Raw genomic sequence first — 13,476 nt, 5'->3', positions numbered from 1 at the left:
TTAACTTCACAAAACATATATCAAAAAAGAACATGAAATTATAACAGTATTTAAGCAATATTTTCTCCCAAATTGTGCTAGCATTTTTGACTAGTTTAGTGACATCAACTGCCAAAAAATAGGTTCAAAGCGGCCTGGGAAAACAGCCTAAGGATAAAAAACGGCTTGATATTATCATCTCAAGTTTAACTGGGCTCTAATCGTATAGCATGGCTTCTGATGGATTGCAACTAGTTCCTTCCTCTAAATCCATCTTCCCACCAGCAATTTTCTCCCTCTCTCATTCCCCACTCGAGGTGATGTACGTAAGTACTTGGTCTGAAGTTGCCCAGGAGGTCATCTTCGCAGTTTGGGAGGCAGCAGCAGGAGAAGGCACAGCCGGTCAGGATAATTGTGGGCACCCATCTGAAGCTGTCAGTCCAGTTATAGATGTGACAGCAGGCTTGGCATGAAGGTTGAAGGTCTGGGTGTACTTCACGGGTGTATTACCAGAAGGATGATCCGGAACACAGCAGCCAGAGCGAGAGGCTCCAGTCACTCCTACGAAGACAAGCACTTGGGATCCATAGAGGGCAAAGAAGCAGAGGATGGAACAGATCTCAAGGGTGACAGAGTCACAGAGGAGCATAGCAGCTGCTCTTCGCCATTTCTTCCCCCACGAGACCCTGGCGGCCGCCCTTGTGGGAGTGTCTCCACTCCAGCGAGGATGTGCAGATGTGGTCACTTGCCTGCAGCCAGCCCCCACCAGCCAGTGTGATGATGTCAAAGGCTATGGCACAGAGCAGGAGCCCCGCCAGGCCCTGGTCCATAATCGGCTCGGGTGGCAGCAGAGAGCTGGGTGAAGCACCTTTGTAAAGAGAACCTGAGCCAGAAGCTTCCACATCTTATTTAAAAAATGTTTTAGGTTAATTTTGTTTTTATTTTTATTTTTAGTTTTAGTTTTGCTCTGTTACCCAGACTGGAATGCAGTGGCATGATCTTGGTTCAAGGCAACCTCTGCCTCCTGGGTTCAAGTGATTCTCCCACCTCAGCCTCCTGAGTAGCTGGGATTTCAGGCACCTGCCACCACACCCAACTAATTTTTGTGTCTTTTGTAGAGGCGGGATTTCACCATGTTGGCCAGACTGGTCTCGAACTCCTGACCTCAAGTGATCTGCCTGCCTCGGCCTCCCAAAGTGCTGGAATTACAGGCGTGAGCCACTGCACCTGGCGCAGACCCTCACACCTTAGATTGGCAAGAATCTTATCAAATGCCATTTTCAAACCAATCAGTGACAGGAGGAATCGAATTCCCGATTGGTTTAGATTAATCGAGATGTATCCCCATGAGGCTGGGAAAGTTTAGCCTCCCCTAAAGGAGGCTGAATAAAATAAAATCAGGGTTTTGTGAGAAAAGAAGCAGAGTCAGGGAGAAGCGCTGTTGTGCAGGCAATCAACAGCGACTGCCATAACCCTCCTCTCTTAATTTGCACTCAGTAATATTCACTCTTTGTGGTATATATGGCTCTAGGGTTTTGACAAATTCATACAGTTGTGTGATCACCATCACTACAATCAAGACAGAGAAAGGTATAGGATGAAAGAGAGTGGATAGGTTTATGCTCAACCAGCATGGATTTACTACTGTGGTAGAAACAAGTAAGAGGGAGGACAGAGTCATGGTTCTTACACGTTTGTATGAACAAACTTCCAGGAGGGTGAGCAGGCAATGTATAAGCAGAGTCAGGGAGCTACAGACAGCATATTATCAGGGTTTGAAGAAGTGAGAGGTTCCCACTCTGGAGCTGTGGCCTGCCATGTCCTTATGACTATTTGTGGCTCCCAGGACCCCTTGCTCAGGTGACCATTCCTGACGCCCATCTCTGGTTGCTGTGCGGTAGTTGCCCTGATGGTTCCTTTTGATCCCCTGGGCTCACATTCCTTGCTTTATTCTGTCCATCCTTCTTGCCAACCCTCAGCTAGACAGCCTGAGGGTATTCAAGTCCTCTGTCCAGATTCAGAACATGTTCCCATTCCAAAGAGGAAGGCTGAGTCTGCAGAGAGCCTTATTCCAGGCAGGACTGACTGGCTTCAGGATGGTGTGGTGGGAGCTTGGGTGGCCTTTTCATCGTTATTATGGAAGGTGGATTGTGCTGATGAACAGATATGGTCACTGTGTTTGAACAGAACAGACTGCTTGGACACAACAAAGAATCTAGTAAAATAAGATAATAATTATAATAAGGACAGCAAACACGGTTAGCTAACATTTACAAACCAAAAAGACCGTCCAGCAAGAGCAGCTTTTGAGCCCTGTTCCACAATACTTACAGTGTTTAGAGTCCCATGAATGCCCAACTGTGGCTAAAACAACAGTCATCTAACTTGAGTTGCTTTCTTCCAGGGGGCTGGCGCCAATGCTTGTCTTTACTGCCCAGGGCCAGGGCTTGTTCGTAGAGTGCCTTTGTGCAAAGTGGAAAAAGTCTCCCCACTCCTCACGATGCTTTATTTCCATCTCTTGGGAAATTGTGATAATTTCCTGTAAAATTGTAATAGTCAATATCTAGATCCTTGAGGCATAAACTTTAAATGGTGCAACCAGCACAGCTGTAAACATAGCCTCAGGACCCAGTCGTTTTGAGGATGAGAATAAGTCCCATTGTCTCAGAAATGTAGCCAGTCTGGGTCAGTGGTTGGAGGATGCCTGGCAGCCTATTAATGTATTCAATCAACATGTACGGAGTGGTTACTACATTCTGGGCACAGTGTTTAGTGCTTTATGGCATTATCTCATTTCATCTTCACAAAATGACCATGAACAGATATTATCTTTATTCGTATTTTACAGATGAGGAAGTCAAAGTTTAGAGAGCTTATTGGACTTGTCCCAGTTCACAAGGTTTGTGAAAGAGCTTACCTAGAATCCTGATGGAGCTGATACTAACGTGACCACTCTGCTTCCTGAATATTTGCCTTGAATATACTGTATAGATGTATATATAGTTTTTCACATATATCAATCCTGTTGGTATTGATAGTAATTCTTAGGGATATTCATATTATCGTATCTCTTTGTTTTCATATCTATCTGATGGGTTTCTCAGGAAAAAAAGAAAGAGGCAGCTCTGTGATACTTAAGGTGCTACAGAAGATGATGATGCAAACACATTAAAATGGCAAATATTGAGAAAAATATCAGTCTTTTCGGACCAAATGACTGAAGACCACACAAGTAACCGCTTCAGCAATAGAGGTGAATTGCATGGTGCTTCTGCGTCGCTTGCTTCAGTTGGGGGAGGTGGGGACGGTGTGCTTTTGCTCAATTAGGAGGATCAGCCCTTCAAATTGGAAGCCTGTTGGCAACGATTCAAGCCTGAGAGCCTGAGCTTTCACAGCGATAATCCTCAGGCTCTTTGGAGAGGTGACGAGGCAGCTTCCTCCAGAGCACATGCCAAAGAGGAACCTAGTGGCCAAAGACCATGTTGTTCGTTCTTTTTGGGGTTCCGTAGTCATGGGAGCACGGCTTTTGGCCCAATAAAACACTCCTGCTGAAATCCTGCTATCCTCTCTTCTTCAAGGAAGCTGATTAAAGCGAATGAAGAATGAAAAATTTTGCTCAGCAGCTTTTTGTTTGGTTTTCTTACGTGAAGGATTCCTAATTTAACTGATTTCCTTCCTAATTAGATTTAGCAATTAGGGCTGCCCATTAACCTAGGGGTTTCCTGTATGAGTCTCAGCCCCCATCATGTCTGCCTGGCTTATAGCACCACAGCTGTGTAACTGGCAGTTAAATCCATGTCTTCTGTTCAAAGCAGAGGAGATGTACATAGCCAAACCCAGGTGGCCAGCTCTTCAATCCAGTCAGATTCAAGAAGCATGTGCAAAGCACTTCGCCAGCCACTCTGGGGTGATGAGGAGATGAGCAAGACAGTCTGGGATCTCTAGGCTCCCATTCATCTATTTATTTAGCAAATATTTATTGAGCCTTTACTATCTGCTAGGCACTGTTCTAGGCATTGGGAATGCAGTAATAAACAAAGCATACAAAATGTTTGTACTTTCTGGAAGAGGAGACAGACAATACAAAATACATAAGTAAATGTATAATATGCCAGATAATGGTAAATGCTATGAAGGAACTATTGTAATCTAGGCATATGCATGAAACACACATACATGCCTCTGATGATATGTGTTGGTGCAAAGTGCTATGGTATTACAATGGAGGAAGAAATTGATTTTGCATGGAAGAATTTGGCAAGTAGTGAGATTTAAGCTGGCCCCTGAAGAAAGTTTAGGTCAGGTGAATATCGCTGCAGTACAGGGAAGCAAGAGAAAAGCGCTCCCTAAGCATCTGAAATATTTCAGCAAAAGTCCAGGAGTGAGAAGAGAGGGGGATGCAAAGCACATTCAGGGAGCTGAGTAGCTGATGCCAGCCTCAACAGTGGGTGGAATGGCAGGTGGGACAGGGACCTGAGATGGAAAGTTATGTAGATGTTAAGTGATGAAAGATTTTTACTGCCACGCTGAGGAGTATGAGTTGAACTCTGCATGCCATGGGGAGTTACTGAGTGTTTTGCGCAGGGAATGTCCTGAGCAGATGTGTTTACAGATGCAAGACTGGCAGATGAAATGCTTGTCCATGTGTAGGGAGACACCTGGAATGGTGCTGGCCCTTGTGGCTGGCATCTAGGGCATTGAGGCAAGGACAGTCTTTGGTTTTCATTAGGTAACAGGTGGCATTGTCTTATTACTCAGATTATTCGAGATAACAAGCTACATCTGCTTTCCCTGGATATTTGCATTCAAATGTGATCATTCCTTTATTCCCAAGCCATGGATATTCAAGTTCTAGGACAGTAAACTGAGGCTCTGCCAGATAGACTTATCCTCCTTTTACAGCTGTACTTGAGCAACTTGGGTGCCCCAGAACTTTCTCTCTATGGATAACTTGTAATTGATTTCTTGCATAAAGCCTCAGTAAGGCCTGCAGTAAGAGGTGCAGCTTGTGTCTTCCTTCTCTTGACAAATTGCATAGAGATGGTCAGAGAAATTTTGGAAAGAATCCCACCACCTTCACTCTCCTGCCATTGAAATTTACCCTCATGGTTCGTAAGTAATACAGTGCCACAAAGAGAAGAGAAGCAGCAAATATGTTAATTTCACATTTTTTTTTTTACTGTTGATAGGGACAGGAGGCTGAGAAATTCTGGGCAGAAGAGGGCAGGTCCCTGGTGAGGGCCCCACCCTCAAGCTGAAAAGCCCAATACCGTGGCCCAAAGTGAGAGTTTACATCTCTGTTTTCTGGCTGGAATTTTGCCTTTTCCAAAACCACCCGTTGCCTACCCTGCCCCCAGTCTTGTGCCCATAAAACCCCCAGGCTCAGCTGTCAGAGGGAGGAGAAGCAGCTGGATGTTGGAGAGAAGCAGCTTGACATCAGAGAGACAGCTTGACAGCATAGCTTCCTGCTCCATCCCCTTTTAGCTTCCCTTCATCACTTTCATCAGCAATAAAATCCTCCACATTCACCACTCTTCAATTTGTTCATGCTACCTGATTTTTTCCTGGACACTGAACAAGAGATCAGGTGCCACAGGTACAGATACCAAAGGCTGTCACACTGACCTTCTGCCCTTGCTGGTGGAAAGCAACTACCTCATGCAAAAAGGCAGAGGGCCCACTGAGCTGTTTATTTGGGTCCTTTTGTTTTTGTTTTTTGTTTTTTGTTTTTTTTGTTTGAGGCGGAGTCTCGCTCTGTTGCCCAGGCTGGAGTGCAGTGGCGCCATCTCAGCTCACTACAACACTGAGCTGTTTAATACTTCAGTTGTCTGTGGACAGAATCACAGGTTCTCCCCTCTAGATGCTGCCACAGGACCCACAGAAAGTTTTGCTCCTGCTGGTGCCTGAAAGCACTCACCCCAGTTCCTGCATCCACTCACCTGTGTGTTCCCTCCTGCGAGGGGCTGAGAGCAATGGGTTCGAGTGAGTGGAGTTTGCCCCTGCTGGTGCTAAAGCAGCCGGCTAGCTCCAGCACCTGCATTCCAGTTCCCATCTGCAAAGGGGTCAGGGAAATTTCCTGCTTCGCTGTCATCTCCCCATAGACTTCCCCTTTGCTAACTCAGCCAGCGAAGATACTTGGTTCACCTACATTCACAGAAAAGTGTTTTTTGTTCCCTTGTTCTTTCTCTTCTTCCACTTTGTCCTTCCTTTAGTCATTAGGTTCATTCTTCTGCCCCTCTCTCTGTTGCTGTTTATTGTGTCTGGAAGGGAGGAACAGAGATGCTTAAGTTAGGGGGTTTTAGGTATTTTTTTGCCACATTTCCTATATAATGAGAATCTTTCCTCAAAGCCTTGAGTGAAATATCCATTTCTCAGAAGTGCTTTGTGGAGTTGGCTCTGGTCTTTTGGCCAGATTCCCGGTGGGTGTGGGACTGGAACAGGAGCTGCCCTTGGGGGTCCGCTGCACAGCTGAAGGCCGAGCATGCATTCTCTGCCTCCCTGCTAAGGCCTGACTGGCCCACAGCTCTTGTTCTCTCCCCAGGGCTTAGTGGTGGAAATTCGACGCTGGGAGGAGAAGGGCCAGTAAGGAGATGAGTAATAACATGGAAACTCTGAAACCGCGAAGGCTTGCCAGGACTGAAGTCCTTCAGTTGTTTTCTACAGTCCTTTCATTCAGTCAAAAAGAGCAACTGGAGATCCCAGAATTGTCATCCCATTTGATTTACCTGTCTGCCTTCTGTTTATTTAAGGTGTTTTCCCATAAAAATGCATGGTAATTAATGTATACACATATATTGCTATAAAATGGCTTCCTGGGCTGGGATGGGGCTGCCCAAAGAGGGAAGCCAAAAGAGCCCTCGCTAATGAGGACTGGTGCAATCAAAGGTTGTGCCCTCAAACTCCAGGGCGCTAGTGGAGAGGGTCTGGGCTGTTAGTCACACTCCTTAAAAGCAAAGCAAAACAAAGAGAACAAGTGTACTGGCCATTTCACCCCTTCAGATGGTCTGTGGTAAGGTAAACCTTTTGAAGCATCCCTGGCCATGTGTAAGGCTGCCCCTCAGAAGCAGTGCTGTGGGTTGGGTGGGGGTGGGGAACACTTGGAGCCCTGTATGTGACTCCTGGCTCTCCTCTTTCCAGCTCTGTGACCTTGATCAAGTCACTCCGGCTCTCTGTGCCTCAGGTCCTCATCTGTAAAATGAGGCCAAGGAGAATCTCTGCTTCATAGACATGTTATGAGAATGAAATGAACCAATTCCCATCAAACCTTTAGAACCACCCGCTCAGGGACTCCACCAAAGATCCTTAAGTACAGCATGTAAATTTAGGTTAAATACCAGAGGGGAGAAGGGAGGCATGGCTTCTTCTTAAAAGGAGAAAGATGGCATGTTCCTGTAGTCACAGCTACTCGAGAGGCTGAGGTCTGGGAGTTTGAGGCCAGCTTGGACAATATGGCAAGACTCCGCCACCTCCTTAAAAAAAAAAGAAAAATTAATTTTTTTAAAGAAGAAAGAGCTTTCAAACATAGAGGTGATATGAAGAGGAAAAAGCTCTCTAACATCTATTACTGAAGTAGAGGTGGGGCTCATGGCTCCCACAGACAAAAGCATAGGGGTATGGCTTACCCTTTGTCCTGCAGCGAGGGAAGAGAAGAGAGGGTGCTCGGAGGGATTTATAAAGCTGTTTTAATAGTTCGCTTTTCTAGTACAATTGTTCATTTGTGTAAGTCACACTTGCATTTACAAGAGCCTGTATAATATCTAAAGACCAGGAAAATCGTGGCGATACATTTGTAGGGCCTTGGGCTTGAACAGGTAACCCGAGTGCCATTGCAGAACGTGCTGCCTGGGTCTAGGGGTGTCGTACCTCATGTGTAGGGATGACCTTTTGAGAAGCTTAGACGCAGCAGCTTTGCCTGGCTCGCGTGCTCTCTCCCCTAACTCTTGCACACACACTCTCCCGGCCCGCATCAGCAGCAGCCTCCAGCGTTGAACACAAAGGACTTTTGTTGTGTGTAATTATTTATAAAGCTGGCCCGTTTCCATTATGAATAATCATGATAGTGGGGATGAAGAAGAACGGTAACTCCACATTTGAAACTACTAAAAGGCTATGATTCATTTTTGGTCTCTTTATTAAGAAGCCTATCTCAGATAATTTGCAGCAAAGTTTTACCCTGGAGCAAGTTTCCTTAGTCATGTTAAATTCATGGGGAAAATCCTCCTAGGATTTAGAACTGAAAAATAGCTTTAATAACAGAAACGCTGATGTACAGAGCATGGAAAGGCAGCGTGTTCTAACCATTTAGGGAAAAAATGGGTAAGATGTTACTAATAAGCTGTGCTATATTTTTATCCTACCGTTTTCTTCATCTGAAGGAATGTGGAGACGAGCTTTTAAATTCTAAATGGTTACCTGACAGCTCCCATCTCTAGGGTACATTACTAGCAATGGTTTTATTTTGCTATTCCCTTTACTTTACTAAAAACTCAGAGGACACGTGCTTGGCAGAGCCCAGGCTAGGAAGCAAGATCTATGGACAAGAGACAAGAGTGCAGTGAACAGAACTGAGGAACCCAGCACTTCTTGATTCCCTTTTATGATCTTTGTGGACACTGACCTTATCAGTAGGGCTGGGAGTAGGGGTTTACCAGGGCCTCTAGCACCTTCCTGGATAAGACCCCAACCTAACTTCCCAACCCCATCTCCCATTATTTCATCCCAACCCATCCAACCACATACGCTGTATTTCAGTCATGCCAAACTGCCCACTGGCCCCCAAATATGCTACATTTTTGAACTGGCTCCTTCCACCCACCTTCCCTACCTGGCAAGCTCTGGCTCACCTTCCAAGACTCCTCTCCCATGCAACTTTCCTCCAGGACACCTTCCAACCTGAAGCAGAGCGAGTGGCATCTTCTGCTCTTCCATAGTACCTGATACCTGCTTCGATTGTGGGAACTTACTAAAGTGGAATTATTAGTTTACAGCCTCAACTGCCCTTGGATTCCCAGAGCAGGTAAGAACTACATCTCAGATACCTGTACCATGCAGCCCAGGTTTTCTCAACAGCAGCAATATTGATGTTTGGGGCTGGAAATTTCAATATTCTTTGCTGTGGGGGGTGTTATTCTGTGCATTGTAGGAGGTTTAGCAGCATTCGGGCCCTCTACCCACTAAATGCCAGTAGCCACCTACCCGCATTGCGACCCTTGAAGAACATCTCCAGACAGTGCTCAGTGCTTCCTGGGGGCCAATATTGCCCCGATCCAGAACCACTGCCCTAGCCCTAACAGAGAGCCTGATATATTCTAGGTATGTAATGTGCACTGCACTTGCTGAATTAGTAAATCAATGCCCAAGTTAAGGAATAAAAGCCCACATGAATCAAACATATAAACACCTTACTGTAGCTTTTACGCACGTATCAAAGCAAAGCTGAAATCTTTATTCCAGCAGTCACGTCTCTTCATGAACTGGCTCTACTTCTGTCCTCTCTCATATCCTTTGCTCCTCGCCTGTGGGCTCTTTTGCATTCTCATGCCTTCCCTTTCCATCAATCCAAATCCTGTACTTACTTCAAGACAAAGAACAACTTACCCACTTTAAAAGATACTGCCCCGTTCACTGGCACCCCTTCATATAAGAATACATATATAATACACATATATCTATATATTCATTAGTTTTGGTTTTAGAACTGCTTATCTTTTTGTTTCACATACATACCTTCTCCTCAACTAGAAGAATCGCTCCTTGATAGAAAAAAGAGCTTACCCCTTTAAGTTTTTCTTGCCCTTAGCACTATGGCGAGCTTTATGAACAACAGATGTTTAGCTTTTGCTTAAAGCGTATTTTTTCTTTGAGGTCTGTTCAATCTGTATCATTTGTGTGGTCCTGACATAGTTTTGTTTTGAAGAGGCATGGGGCTAACTCTTTAATATCCTGCAGTTTTTAAATAAATGAATTTCAAGAAGATTCTGCAGATATGAATAAAAGTAATTTGCAATGTTTTGGAATGTCTATGAGAAGGCACTCAATGTGATAAGCAGTGAGAAAGACAAGAATGATTGTGTTTTTGTCTTAAATTTGGATTGTGCTTAAACTCCACTTAGGTACCTTTCCCCATCGCTTGGTCAGACAGTATTAAAAATTTCAACTTTCCTAATTTATTCTTGGCTCTCTAAACATACCAACATCCCTGGATCCCTCCTTCTTCAGGCGCACATGCAAATGCAGTGACGTGTGCACGCACTTTTTGTTTTTCTTTTTTTTTTTATGAAACTGAGTCTCGCTCTGTTGCCCAGTCTGGAGTGCAGTGGCGAGTTCTCGGCTCACTGCAAGCTCCGCCTCTCGGGTTCACACCATTCTCCTGCCTCAGCCTCCCAAGTTGACGGGACTACAGGCGCTTGCCACCATGCCCGGCTGATTTTTTGTATTTTTTTAGTAGAGACGGGGTTTCACTGTGTTAGCCAGGATCGTCTCGATCTTCTGACCTCATGATCCACCTGCCTCGACCTCCCAAAGTGCTGGGGTTACAGGCGTGAACCACCGCTGCACTTTCTTTAATGCTTGTGTTTGGAAATCTCCCCACACTTCTGTTCTACAGGGCATACCTTTTTTATCATGTTGTTCTTCGAAGAGCTAATGCGTTTACCCATGTGTGCTTTCCTGTGGGGCTTCTGATACTTGGTGTTCAATGGCAGAGTTAAGGGGAACCTCCCCCCAGAACTTCCCAGCGTTGCATGAGCTCATCTTGTGACAAGATAAATATACAGTAAACATACTGGAATGGGGTAGGATGGGAATAACTCTCTAGTTTCATCACTGATTTTTGAAACCCTTAATAAAAAGACCAAAGAATGCTTTTGTTCAAGTCCCGTAAATTTTACCTTTGGCAGATCAGCCTGTTGAGTCTTCAGTTTCTCCAGTGTTCCAAAGATCCAGGCTCTTCATTTATTCCTCTCTGGTCCCCTTAGCTGAATCTTCGTTCACCCTCGCTTCTCGAACTCCTGGTCTTAAGCAGTCCTTTCGTCTCAGCCTCTGAGTAGCTGGAACTACAAGCCTGCACCACTGTAGTACATAGGAGGGGCCCTCTTCTCCTCTATGCCTACCCAGGGCCTCGCATTTAAGCACAAAATCATTGTTCAATTCCCACCTATGAGTGAGAACATTGATTTTGTGTTTTAAACGGGAGGCCCTGGGTAGGCATAGAGGAGAGGAGGGCCTCTCCTATGTACTACAGTGGTGCATGCTTGGAAGGGGAACATCACACACCGGGGCCTGTTGTGGGGTAGGGGGAGGGGAGAGGGATAGCATTAGGAGATATACCTAATGTAAATGACGAGTTAATGGGTGCAGCACACCAACATGGCACACTGCAATCTGGTAACCTTGTAGTATCCCCTCACTTCTGAACATGCACCCACTCTTAAGCCCTGACACTTCCTCATACTGCCACATGTTATGACTTTCTTGGTACTCCCCCCTCCTTGACCCTGCAGCAGTCCTAACACAGCTGACCGCCTCTTTGCAACTGCCTCCTGGCTTAGCTTTCTGCCCCTCGCTATCCCTATCCCGTTGCCGGTTCTTTCTCAAATACCTTCGTCGTCTCACTGTTCACTTTAGATGTGGGTCCTTTAGATGTGGGTCCTTGACACACACTCAGCTTCATTCTTTCCCCCCTTTCACACTCCTATAGATGACTTCTAAGTCGTCATGACTTCAAATATCAATGAAATGTAATGGCCACTACATGTTTCTCTTTATCTTCATCCTCTGAAAGTTCCAACCCAGACTTTCAACTGCCTCCAGGTTTGCCCATCACCAGGCATCTCAAATGCGTGGCCAAACCCTGTTGCAATTTCCTTTCTACGTTCAGGACTTGCTCCCTTTTTTGTCTCTCCATTAAAGGCTATCTATTCCAAGCCAGAAACAGGATTTTCGTATGACTTGTCTCTCTCGGTAATGCTGACCGTATTTCTAAAGTATTTTGACTCTGTCTCATTTTTTTCATGTTGACGGATGGTCAAAATTGAGTTCTCTGCCACTGTTCTCTTCCTACTCTTGGACCCCTTCTCTGTGCAAGAACCAGATCTGATTGCCACCCCTGTCCCAAAAGTTCCTTGTTCTGAAGGCAGTGGAGAACCATGTCCACGTTAAACCAGGAATTCAAGATTCCCCACCACTGTGACTCTACTTCACATGTTCCTTCAGAGCCCAATTTCTTACCACTTCACTGACATGCAGGGGGTGGGCCAGCCCCAGCAGACTGCGCTCCAGCCCTGGCATGGGCTATGCACTTTCTTTTTCCAACTAGAATGTCAACGCTCTACTCAGTGATCTTTTTTGTGAAGTACCTTTACTCTTGGCTCCTAAGCAGAATGAATCCCTGCCTCTTGTGCCTCCACTGCACTTCGCTTCTAGTTCTATGATGCCACCATGTAATACAGTGGTTTTCATGTTAGTCACTGAGCTTAAGGCATCCATATGGTCTAGTGGGGTGAACAATATGTAATCTTATCTATTTGTCGGCCTGTCATCCATCCATCCCTCCATCAACCTGGCTAGCATTTTAAGACTGGTATGCCTGATGCCAATATTCTTGGATTCTGAATATTATCTAACTTCCATGCAGAGACAAAAGTACATGTTACAGGCTAAGTACATGATACAGGCATCCAGAATCATTTATGTCTTGATGACTGTTAAATTTCCAGGGGCTCAATAACTTAGATTTCAATAAATGTGTTGAATGAACAAATGAGTTAATTCCTAGAAATTAATGGAAGATTGACTTAGGTTATAGGCACAGTAAAAACAAATCCCCCGCCTCCAATTAAACAAAATAAATTTACTTCCTCCAATTGCTACAGATAATGATCACTTATATATATTATGTACAATATTCTTTACTCCAAAATGTATTTCTGGAGAAACAGATGACCATGCACTGGCAAGCATAGAGCAGTTAGGGCCTAGCAAGAGTAGACCAGCAGTCCTGCGGGAATACAGTCCGAGCTTCTGTAGCCCGAGGCCCTTACTACTATGACCTAGGCCACTCCCCTGTCTTGAGCGGGCCACACACCAGCAGCACAAGCACCAGCTGGGTTTTTGAATTGTTAACTTCCAACTTTGCCACTTCCTTCCTTCTCCAATAGCTTCCAATACTTTTCCTAATTTTTTCTTTTCATCTGCTTATGTACATGACCCCATTTTCTACTACGTTACAACCCAACCACCCAAAAACATAAATAAGAGAGTAACTAGGTGAAGTGAGCTCCATTAGAACCAATACCCTAAATATTTTCAAATTTTCTTGAAAAAAAAGGAAGACTATACTCTCAAGGATCATTTCTATAGTTTGTTACTAGAGAAGTTTCTCTGAATTTGTAGAGCACTGAAATTATTAAAAAAAAAAAAAAAAAAAAATTCCAGGTAGGAGCAAGTTAGATACCAACTGTGATGTTACCCCTTGCTTATTTCTTTGAAATGAAATAA

General features: G+C 44.8%; 2 pseudogenes; one reads left to right on the top strand and one right to left on the bottom strand.

Annotated features, from left to right (window-relative positions):
- Positions 1–230: 230 nt before the first annotated feature.
- Positions 231–809, bottom strand: LOC119626861 (p53 apoptosis effector related to PMP-22 pseudogene; annotated as a pseudogene).
- A 12,498-nt stretch (positions 810–13,307) lies between these two features.
- LOC119626902 (small nucleolar RNA U3) lies at positions 13,308–13,388 on the top strand (annotated as a pseudogene).
- The last annotated feature ends 88 nt before the right edge of the window (positions 13,389–13,476 follow it).

Source organism: Chlorocebus sabaeus, chromosome 17 (genome assembly GCF_047675955.1).
Source record: "Chlorocebus sabaeus isolate Y175 chromosome 17, mChlSab1.0.hap1, whole genome shotgun sequence".
NCBI lineage: Eukaryota > Metazoa > Chordata > Mammalia > Primates > Cercopithecidae > Chlorocebus > Chlorocebus sabaeus.
Note: the sequence above shows the minus strand (reverse complement) of the source record. Positions and strands in the feature narration are given on the sequence as shown.